This window comes from Geospiza fortis, unplaced genomic scaffold (assembly GCF_000277835.1).
Source record: "Geospiza fortis unplaced genomic scaffold, GeoFor_1.0 scaffold172, whole genome shotgun sequence".
Classification (NCBI taxonomy): Eukaryota; Metazoa; Chordata; class Aves; order Passeriformes; family Thraupidae; genus Geospiza; species Geospiza fortis.
The window spans coordinates 9,817,241-9,829,373 of record NW_005054309.1 but is presented as its reverse complement, the minus strand read 5'-3'; the positions used below and the strand labels follow the sequence as shown (position 1 = coordinate 9,829,373).

Sequence of the window (12,133 nt, the reverse complement as noted above, 5' to 3'; positions counted from 1 at the left end):
ATAAACCCATGAACTGTAACACACTTGGCATCTGTGGAAGAAATGTTTCAGAAAATTCTGATTTCAGCTCTCCTGGTTTCAAGTGCAATTAAGAGCTATTAATTCCCATCTTTAATTACATAATTGTTATAATTTAAAGCAGCTTTCAGCAATTTCCAGCTTGCACTGCGAGGCCATCTGAAGAGGTTGGGGGAAGTTTGCCTTATTTATGACCACATGTGTGGAGAAGTTCAGAAGAAGCTGCTGGGGGTGAATTTTTATCAAAATGATGCACTGGGGTCTCGTCGTTCCTTTGGGGGAAAAAAGGCAAATTGTGGATGTAAAAATTTAGAAGGTATTATGAGATGTTACTTCTTAAAACCACAAATATTTCCAATTTTCAGCAGATTTTTGCTGTCTGGAGCTGAGTGAGGCCCTTCTGGAGCTACCCCAGGGTTTGTCGTGACCTTTTCCTCGTCCTCCTTGGGATAGCAGCAGGGCTCAGCTGCTGCTCCTCAGTCTCTCCTGGAAAACTTCATCTTGCTTCAGCTTTGTACCCTGACATCCTCCAAGTGAAGCTTTAGGTAGGTCAGACTCAAGAACTTGGCTTGTATTTATAATTCTGAGACTTTTCCTGGTTTTCAGGGTCCAGACAATGTCTCTGCAGCTGTTTTGCAGTAGATGCCTCCCAATTTTTCCTCACAGTCGTGAAAAGGAGAAAGATTTTTAAGGCACCAGAGATTTCAGTGAGTCTCTGCAACTTCAGGAGCTGGGAGGGGACATTTGAAACCTTTTATTTATTTATTTTTATTTTTCCTTGGGAAAGCTGATGTCACTTTAGGATTTCTTGCTCTTTATATTCTCCAGGATGGATTCAAAAATTGAAAACTGGTGGCGGGGGGGGAAAGCAGGACGTCCTTCCACCCTACCCAAAATACATCCAGAGGAGATATTTTTGTGCACTGCAGCTCTCAGAGCACAAATTTAGGGGGAAGGATGGGACTCCAGGATGGGATTATGCTCCCAAACACAAGAGCTCTGCACGTAGCAGGACTTTGGTTTTTATGGAAGACATCAACGAAGGCTTTCCATCAGAACCCATGTCCCTGTGCACAAAAGCTGTTGAAAAATGGTTTTTTTGTTCAGTGAATTCTTGTCTTTGCTGTTTGCAGGGTTTGTTATTCATAGTTCAGGGAGAATATATATATTAAATAAATTAAAATACTCTGGTTACAGAGTTTATAGCTTGTGTTTTCTAAATAAACACGGAAAACCTGCAGTGGCACAGCTGAATAAGAACTTTTCTCTCTCAAAATTGCCTTTAATTTCATAACAGTGAAATAATAATAATAATAATAATAATAATAATAAATCTCTCTCACTGCCATCAGTCACACTTAAATCACTGTGAATATTTTATTAAAAGGAAAGATTGCAACAAAGTAATTTTTAAGGCAGCAGAATTGAAGTCAGTTCTTGTGGGAATGGACTACTGTTCTTTCCTTCAGTCTATGATTAATTTTTAAATAAATGAAACTACACAGGCATGAGACCTTAGAGGCTTCTGATTTTCTCCTCTCTGAAATGTTCTGATTAAACAGCGAGACAGAAGGATTCCAGAGATCCAGATTTGAAAACTATTGTAAATATTGCAGTTTGTTTCACACTGGAAACATGTGATACAATGGGTCTGGGATGAATATTTCATTATTCCACCTTGGCATCAGGGCTGGGTGATAGCAGGGCCTGAAACTGGGAGGGATTTGGGTGGGAGCTGGGGGTGAATCCAAGGTGCTGGAACACAGCAAATCTACCCCATTACCCTAAGGGGTAGATTTGGGGTAATTAAGGGGTAATAAGTAATGAATAAGGGGTAATTTAGGTTGGAAAAGCCCTCTAAGATTGAGTCCAGCCATCTCCCACCCCTGCTCCAGGTCCCACATCCACACAGCTCTGAAATCCCTCCAGGGATTTCCCTGTAGCCATGATGCTTTCTGAAAAGTCCTTTCCGTAGGAATTTTCCTCCTGAGAAGCTGAGAGGCCTCAGGAACAAAATGTAAACAATGGTTATCTGCTGCTGTGGAATGCAACAGGTGCATCTGTGATTGGTCTCATGTGGTTGTTTCTAATTAATGGCCAATCACAGCCCAGCTGGCTCGGACAGAGAGTCCGAGCCACAAGCCTTTGTTATCATTCTTTGCTATTCTATTCTTAGCCAGCCTTCTGATGAAATCCTTTCTTCTATTCTTTTAGTACACTTTTAATATAATATATATCATAAAATAATAAATCAGCCTTCTGAAACATGGAGTCAGATCCTCGTCTCTTTCCTCATCCTCGGACCCCTGTGAACACGGTCACATTTCCCTCCACCACTGCCCTGTCCCAGCCCTTCTGCTGAATAGATTTTTCCAGATATCCAAACTGAACCTCCCCTGGTGCAACCTGAGGCCATTTCCTCTCCTCCTGACCCTTTTTTCCCTGGGACAAGAGCCTGACCCCACTCAGCTCCAGCCTTGTCCCAGGCAGTTTTAGATGCTCATTCCCTCTCACCCTCCTTTGCTCACACCTGGGCATGTCCAGCCAGCACATCCAGCTCCAAATGTCCAGAATAAAACCCCTCTGCTGTTTATTATCTCACAGAATGCAGAAATAACCTGGTTCTGTGTCTGATTTTGCCTCCCTGCCCAGCCTCTCTCTGCTGTGGGGTTTGGCAGGAGCTCCTTGTGCAGCGCCATTCACTAGGGGGGCTCTGGGTTCATTTTTGGGGGCAGGTGAGGCTTTGGTTAAGCTCAAAGTCAAGCCTTGGTGACTCACACTGGTGTCTGAGCTCTGTAAATTTAGAAAATGCAGTCCATAATCCTCAGCCCAGCAGCTGTTTACTCCATCTGATGAGGATCTCTGGTGCTTTGGCTGCAATAGAATATATAAAAAATACCTTAAGTGGCTTAGGTAATTGTGCCAAATCCTGTTTGATTAATGCACTTCATCTCCCCATTGCTCCACTTGCAGCTTTGGACCATTCTCAAATAAAAAAGTCTCCACAGAAACTAATTTTAGTGTGGATGTGACATCTCCTGACAGTGGGTCCCTCACAGCCTCTTAAAGCTTAATTTACTTTCCTGTCTTAGAATACTTAAAAAATCTAAACCCCCAAAGCTCTCACAGAGGATTTTTTTCCCCTTTTTCTCTTTCCCCCAGAAAACAATTATTGTCCATGACTAATTCAATCCTGTTGGTTTTTAAATTCTGGAGCAAATAGGTAAAGCCAAAGGGAGAAAAGCTTATTTATTTATTAATTTATTGCTGTTGCCAACCTTCTGTGATATTTTTCATCCTTAATCATCCCTGCATGAAATCAGGAACAGAACGGGGCTGATCTGCTAAATGAGCCCAAGTGGTGCAGGGCTCCTGGCCACCAGATGAAAGTGGTGTTATGTGATAGAGCTGATCTATTTTAGCAGATTTTTGTGTGGATTAGAGGCTGTAAATCTGTTCTGGGCTGGGTTTTGTTCTGTTCAATATGCTTTGCATCCAGGCTGTATTATTCCACACACCTCCCATCACAGATGGGATCAGATTCCTTCAGCCTAATGTGGTTTGTAGCCATTTGGACATCTATTAAGTCTAGATTTTTTTTTTTCCTAACAGAATCTGCCTTTTTATGGAATTAATTAGATCAGACAACGTCTATTGAATGATGTGGTGGTTTTGTGTGACTGTGATAAGAATGGGGTTGGCTCAATATTAAGAAAATTTGAATCTCTGCCCCTCAGGCAGTGGAAACAACACAAACTTCCGAGGGCTCCCTGCACGGATTCCGTGCTTTAGACATCTGCTCTGATAGCAGAAAAGCCTGGAGAAGTGATTAATGCTGTGTCAAGGATTTGCAAAGTTTTTGCTCAGAGTCGAGCACTTGTGACAATGAATCTTTTTGCTAAGCTGGAAAGGGTACAACAATCTGGGGGGGAAAAGGATAATTCTGATGCCACCAACCTCAACACCCCAAACTGTGCTGCTTGAGAAGTTACTTACAAAAAAATAGTTAATTTTGTCATCCCAGGAGCTTTGAAATGGCAGGAAATTTGTGATGGAGCCACAGTTCCACCATGCACAGGCTGTGAGTCCAGAGCTCCTGGTGTCTTGATGGTTTCTGGATTTCTTATTGTGATATATACAGAGAGTTCCAGATAAATCTCTCTGTGCATTCACTGCATTATTATCAGATAAAAATGGGTAGATATATTATCAGATATATAAATTAAATTAACAGATATATAAATGGGCAGTGCTGCACTGAGAATGGGGGTTCAGGAAGGGTTTGGACAAAGCCCTCAGGCACAGGGTGGGATTTTTGGGATTGTCCTGTGCAGGGCCAGGAGTTGGACGTAAATGATCCTTGTGGATCCTTTCCAATTCAGGATATTCCAGGATGTATGACCTCCATATCATGAGGGAACACAGCAGGAGGCTCTCAACCCACGGGCTGCTGGTTTCAGACGTTTCCTTATGGAACAGGGAAAATGGGATTCAGGAAGGTGTTGGAAATGGGAAACAGTGGTACCAAACTGGAGATACAAGAGCGTGGTTTAGGTTGTCCATCCCAGAGGCACCTGCTGCCAAAGCATCACCTCTGTGGGGATGCAGAATTGTCTCCAACTACCCCACCTGTCACAGACATGTTTTCTGAAAAATCCTTTCCTTAGGATTTTTCCTCCTGAGAAGCTGAGAGGCCTCAGGAACGAAATGTAAATAATGATTATCTGCTGCTGTGGAATGCAACAGGTGCATCTGTGATTGGTCTCATGTGGTTGTTTCTAATTAATGGCCAATCACAGTCCAGCTGGCTTGGACTCTCTGTTGGACACACAAACCTTTGTTATTCATTCTTTCTTTTGCTAGCCTTCTAATAAAATCTGTTCTTCTATTCTTTTAGTATAGTTTTAATATAATATATATCATAAAATAATAAATCAAGCCTTCTAAAACATGGAGTCAGATCTTCATCTCTTCCTTCATCCTCAGACCCCTTTGAGCACCGTCACACCCACCCATCTCCAGTCTGTGTCATTCCATGAGTACAACTGCCATGGAATTAATTAGCCATCAGCTAATGGGGAAAACAGAGAGAAAATGTGGGGTTTTAGGCTCAGCAACCTCTCACCATCAGTGAGTCTAACAGGGCTGTGGGGATGGGGGAAGCCGGGACAGGAGACACACTCCTGGCTGTGTCCTGTGATGGTGTTCTCAGGGGTCTGAGGATGAGGGAGGAGACCAGAATGTTGACTCCATGTTTCAGAAGGCTGATTTATTATTTTATGATATATATTATATTAAAACTACTAAAAGAATAGAAGAAAGGATTTCATCAGATGGCTAGTTAAGAAGAGAAAAGGAAAGAATGATAACAAAGGCTTGTGTCTCGGACACAGGAGCCAGCTGACTGTGATTGGCCATTAATTAGAAACAACCACATGAGACCAATCACAGATGCACCTGTTGCATTCCACAGCAGCAGATAATCATTGCTTACATTTTGTTCCTGAGGCCTCTCAGCTTCTCAGGAGGAAAAATCCTAAGCAGAGGATTTTTCAGAAAATGTGTCTGTGACAGTGTCCAGCCAAGATTTCCCAGCTGCAGTGGAGCTGTGCCCCAAAACACACCTTGGGGACAGCAACAGCAAAGAGATGAAGTCATTGATGACTAAAAAAACCCCAAACAACCAAAAAAAAAAGACTATTTGATCAAAGCTTTTACTCTGTTTACTCTGTTGCCCAAGCACCACCAGAAAACATCCAAAGCACACAGGTTATTCACAGGGGCACAGGAGTGCTTCGTTGCCAGCGTTCAGCGAGTGACAAATCAAATCCAGGGATCTCCAGTGGGGAGAATCATCTGCCATCTGCTCTTCATCCACTTGGGAAGTCTTTTCATACTGGGATGGGAGAGATAAGATCCAAATGATGGGGAGGCTACAGACAGAGGAGCATTGTGTGTCTTTTAATCCCCTAAGAAATCCCATAAAAAGCTTTTTACTTTGAATTTGGTACAAAAGTGGATGTCAGGCTCTGCAATAGAGCGTTTCTGTTTGAGGTGATGAATCTTCAAAGGAGTAAAAAAAACCAAAAAGCCATTTTTCTTCTTGGCCAAGTTGATCAGTTGGATCCATTTAATGAAAGTTGGAGGGTTGGCCTATGGACAGAGGAGGATGGATGGCCTGGAAGGGCAGCCATGGGTGAGCCAAGGGAATTCAGTTCCACTGAGATTGCTCCTGAAAGGGACAAGACATTTCCTCCTGGAGACATCTCCCAAAGCAGCAAAAACAGAGACAGCAGAATGGAGAGATTTGGTACAAATCATTAATAAGCACAAAAAAATGCTACAAAATATTAATTGTGAGGCTGCTGATTTAATTCCAGTTGTGGGGAAACATCTGTTTGTCTTTGCTTGGGTGTGGGAAGCACTGTGAAGCATCAGAAATAATTCCAGAGTTGTTACATTTGCCATTCCATTGTCGTTCTGGCTTTGTTCTTTGATGAAGCACTTTCAGAATCACAGCAGATGCCAGCTTTCAGCAGAATTTTTGGAGGATTAAGTCTTATTCTGATCAGGTTTGAAATAAAACAGGTAAAGGGTTTCTGAACTCCTGGTAAATCCCTTCATAATTAAAAAGAGGGGAATTTGTTTCAAGCCTAATTTGAAGGATTTCTTTAGGATGATACTGCTGTAGTTCACTACTCACCTTTATTATAATTAATAATGTAATTACAATCAAAAGGGATCTGAGCAGGAATACTGATAAGAAATGAGGATTTTGATAACATTGGGCATCATGGGAAAACTTGTTGGCATATGAAAAAAATCAAGGACTTCTGTGCCTCACTTTTGACATGGTTTGACCAGACCTGCAAGGCCCAGAGGTTAAAATAAATTCCCTTATTTTAAAATTAAAATAGTTCAAATAAATTCCCTTATTTTATAGAAAGTAGCAGAACCAAGAGACTTCACAGCTCATGTCCAACACAGAAACAAATTTAGAAGTTGTTATTTGAAGAGGCTACACGAAATTCCATTTAAATGATTCCCATGAGTGCATATTTTCTAAGTGAGGTTTGTTTTGGTGATACCTTCGCCCTGACTTTCTTTTTGTTCTGCAGAAATATTTCTCTGGGTTTTTTTTCGCTTTGTTTTTGGGTTTTTTATGGAAGGTTTCTGTTCAATGATTACTCCAAGCCCTTGAAAGGACACAAATTGCCAGGTCCAAGCGTGTCTGTGGAAATCATGATTGATGGACAAGGGAATAAGCTCCAGCCTCCACCCTGGCTCAGAGATAAAGCTGAAGTCCTGAGACATGAACAGTTTGCTTGTGCAGTCAGGATGGGGCCGAGATGTCAGGAGGAATATTTGGGTTGTTTTCCCTGATTTTTATGACTCTTTTCCATGTCTTGTGTTTGACTGCAGCTGGAGGATTTCAGGGAATTAAAGTCAAGTCTTGCTCAAGTAGTGGATTCAGCAAGAGAGAGAATTTCGTGAGGGATCACAAAATAAAATATATAAAATATAAAATAATAAAATATAAAATGTAAAAATAAAAAATATATAAAATGTAAAATAATTTAAAATATAGATAATACAAGAAGCCTAAAATATAAAATTTGAAATATAAAATACAGGTGCATGACCAGGGAAGTCAGCAGTGATGGAAAGCTGCTCCTGTAGATAAAAGAATTGGGTCAAGGGAGAGAGAGCTGGCAAAGACAAAGTCTTGAGCACCCTTATCAGGAAAAAAAGGAGCTGGATTGGCTGTCAGAAAGGGAGAGAAGGAGATTAGGAAATCAAATGGCAAGGCCTCTCCTGCTCCTCCTTGTCAGGGTTCAGCTGAGCACCCTCCTGCATTTCTATTGGCATTATCTTTGGACATGTGGAGTAAGTGTAAAATGCACCTGCTACTGAATTGTTGGGAAATTTCCCTTAAAATGGGGGGATTCTAACCTAATTCCCAAATACAATTACTTCAGAGTAATTTGGGATATAAACCAGGTCCTAAATAGTCAAACCCACACGCTTACTGTCTTTTCTGTCCCAGGAAATGCCATCAGAGCTTGTTTCAAACTTTGCAAAAGTCCTGATGTTCTAAATCTCTAAAACAAAATGTTAAAAATCCTTCTATAATGTAGCACCTCAGACTTAATTAGAATACAAAAATGAACTGCTGGGAAAAAGTCTACAAATTTGGCTCAGCCACTTTTTTTATTGCCTTCCCAATATGGAAAATAAATTCCATTTTATATTTGCACCTTGCAACTCAAAAAACCGGGCGCTTTTTACACTATTTAGGTTGTACTACATTTAGGGCATTTCCTTCCTGCAGGTGAAGGGCTGTGACAAATTTGAAACTAAAAACAGCTGCACAATGGCTGGGATAATACAGAAATAACACCAGGAGCCTGCCATGGATCTCTGTGGCCATGGCCAGTGCCTCAGATGTGTAATTGTGGGGGAAGAGCTTTCAAAGGACTCCAGCTGCTGTGAAGCTCCATGGGCATGGAAAGCTCTGGCTGGAGGAAAGGGCAGCTGATTTTAGCTGGAAACTTTTCTGTTTCACCTGAATTATTGCTCCATAAGTCGAGGCTTTATTTAAATTCCAGCCTGATTTTTTTTGTCTGTATGTATCTTTTAAAAGAATCGAGTTCAAGTCGAGTTAAAAAACACACACAGGTTAAAAACCTCATAGCCTATATCAAAAGGTTTTGTTTTTTTGTTTTTTTTTTTCTCTTATAAACAATATCACTCACCTGCTAATATTAAATACAGATTTTTGTTCAGGAGTTCTCCCACCCAGAAATTGCTGGAGGTTTGGAGTTTATTGTATATAATCATTTTTCTTCTAATGGCATCATTTTCTAGGACATTTTCCTAATGTTTTGGGATTAACTCTGGTTCTGGATAGTTTTAGGACAATTTAATGTATGAAAATACAGAATTATGGAAATATTCAGGTTGGAAAAGAGCTTTAAGATCATCAAATCCAACCATCAATGAGCAGCTGGACAAATTAACACCAAATCAAACCTTGTCCCCAGGTGCCACCTCCACAGAGAGGGGCTGGAGCCCCATCCATCCATCTTTAATTTCACTAGAAACGAAATAGAAATTGCATTGTAGGGTCAAGCATGGCCTCTTTTTCTGTAGGGAAGTATTTCTGCTCAGTGTGAAGAGCATTTGTTTGGCAAAATTGCATCAATTCTGCTCTCATTTCCAAGGGAGGGATAAGGCAAGCGGGCAAAATATTGTGGGACCTTCAGAAATTGGATTTTTCCCCTTCTTTCATTCAGCCTCGTTAGTGTCAAACCCTCCGGTGCCCCTCTCCAATTGCCAGATTGATTGGAAAATGCACATTTTGATAAAAACACTGTCTGTTGTTTCATCTGGCTCTTAATTTCTAATTCTTGCGGGAAAGTGGCTCTTTTTATCGCTTCGTTTGGATTGGCTCCAATTTAACCCTGGAAGGAAGAGCTGGATGAAATATAGGCAATATGGACCAATATAAACTGGGTTTTCTGTAAAAATCCACTGAAAATCCACCTTGCAATCTCTCTCCTGCACCCAGATGGCAGCAGGATGCTCTCTATCACACAGGACAGTGCTTGGGAGAGGATGATTCTGATTATTTAAACCACTTTTAATAAAAACAAACACCACCTCCAACCTAATAGTTGTGAGGCAGCTTCATGACCTTGGAAAAGCTGGGTTAAATACAGCTGAGAATTCTCCCACCACAAAAATCTATACAGAAGTGAAAAAAACAGCTTTAGATGTCCAATTTGGGTTTTTTTGGTTTTTTTTGTTTGTTTGTTTGTTTTTTCTTTTTAAGGAGGAGGAAGGATCTGAATGTTTAGGGCTGTAATACATCCTTGTGGGATTTAGGTTCAATTAGCTGCTTTTTCCTGGATTTCTTCTCTCTCCCCAAGTAATTTAGCTCATACCCAGGTCTATTTAGTTATGGAGACCTTGATTTAATGAGTGCTGAGCTGCCCAGGCAAGGACAAAGGAATTGCTGAGGCTTTAACAGTGCTGAGCATGAGCTAAGTACTGCTCTGGTCAATGAGATCTTGGCTTCTGGGAGACCTTTGAGGAGTTGCTCATGGAAATCTGAAGTCCTGGGTGTTAATTTTGGAACTTAATTAGATGGGATGTTTGGAGGAAGTCGTTCCCTGGGAGGGTGGGGAGGCCCTGGAATGGAATTCCCAGAAAAGCTGTGGCTGTCCCATCCCTGGATGTGGCCAAGGGCAGGTTGGACAGGGTTTGGAGCAGCCTGGGACAGTGGAAGGTCCCTGGGGGTGGAACTGGATTTCTTCTGTCTCCCCAAGTAATTTAGCTCATATCCACACTTAGCCCAGGTTTATTTAGTTATGGAGACCTTGAGTTAATGAGCTTTAATGAACTGGATGAGCTTTAAGGTCCCCTCCGACCCAAACCAGTCTGTGACTCTGTGATTTTATTTTAATACAATAATTCCCATTTGGCATGTTTATTTTATTTGTTTCTCCCCTTCTCATCCACCTTTTGTCCCACTGCATAATTTTTCTAGGATTTAAAAGGAGGAGTGACAAGGAGATGGAGAAGGGGTTGAGAGACTGAGTTTGTCCTGTAGTGTCTGAACTTGGGCAAGGGGAAATTGTCTTTACAGGACGGTGCCAGTGCCTGGAGCAGGCAGGGTGGGAGAGCTGGGAGGAGCAGGGACAGTGTCTGAGACAAACCCCCCAACCCAAACCAGTCTGTGATTCTGTCATTTTATTTTAATACAATAATTCCCATTTTGCATGCTTATTTTATTTGTTTCTCCCCTTCTCATCTACTCTTTGTCCCACTGCATAATTTTTCAAGGATTTAAAAGGAGGAGTGACAAGGAGACGGACAAGGGGGTTCAGAGACTGAGTTTGTCCTGTAGTGTCTGAACTTGGGCAAGGGGAAATTGTCTTTACAGGATGGGGCTGGGGGCTGGAGCAGGCAGGGTGGGAGAGCTGGGAGGAGCAGGGACAGGCAGCTCTCATTGCCTCACCTGGAAGAAGATCATCTTGGGACAAAAGCCATTCCATCATGCAGGGAATGACCTCAGCTGCTAAAGGTTGCAGAGCTTCAAGGCCACTCTTCCAGAGCTGTGAGAGAGGCACATTTGGGGCGCAGCACGGGGATGATCCATCACTGCTGACAAATCCAGCTTTTCCCGTTCGGATGTGCAGGGGTGCATGGCAGACATCTGCTCCCACCACAGCAGCAGGCACCACTTGTTTTCCCAGCTCTTTAAAAGAGGAATCTGCCAGAAGCTGAGCAGAATTGCCTGGTGTGGCCGCTTTAGTGCTCGTAATCTGGGGTGGAACAGATCTCTGGACAGATAAATTCATAAATGATGGATTTTTGGCATTTAGATCCATCACAGGAACCCGATAATCAGGTTCTTTTGGAAGTGCAGTGCATGCAGAACGCTCTCACACCTTGCAGATGTGATTAAACCAAGCTGTGCTGTGCTGCTCCAGTGAATCCCCAAATTCCAACCTGCCCACGCTGCTTTTATCAGCATTGAACTTCAGCAGCCTCACACTCCCAGGTACCCCCTGAGCTGCTGCTGTGTCACTGAAGTGCTTTACTATGGAATTCTTTTTATAAACCAGCTTTCCTGCTTAAGTCTTCTATTTTCAGATACTTAAATTCAGCGTCTATAAATAGAAAGTTCTCTCTATACAATCTATATATGGTTTATTCTATTTATATATCTATATATCTTTATACACCCTAAATAGTTTAGATGGTTTTTCTTTCTTTATAGAAACTATTTTTATAGTTTACACAGAAATTGTGTCTTTATAGAAACTATTTCTGTAGATAGTTTACACAGATATCCTCTGCTTATATAAATTATTTCATATAGAGAATATGAACTCTATTTAAAGAGTTCTATCTATGTGCCATGTGTGGAAATAGGTGATATCATACAGGTGGCATTTTTTAAAATTCCTATCATTTTTTAAGATTTGTTTTTATTTTTATTTTTGGTTTTTAAAAAGTATTTTTATGTTGTAAATTATGTTTATTTTTAAATTATTTTTTATTTTGGGGGGTTTTTAATATTTTTATTTTTTAAATTATTTTAAAA

General features: G+C 41.3%; 1 long non-coding RNA gene across 1 annotated transcript in view; it reads left to right on the top strand.

Moving 5' to 3' along the window:
• The first annotated feature begins 443 nt into the window (after positions 1-443).
• LOC115947670 overlaps positions 444-12,133 on the top strand; it is a 16,148-nt gene continuing 4,458 nt past the window's right edge. The window contains exon 1 of the long non-coding RNA XR_004081531.1: positions 444-563. This is a non-coding gene — a long non-coding RNA (uncharacterized LOC115947670). The remainder of the gene's footprint in view (positions 564-12,133) is intronic.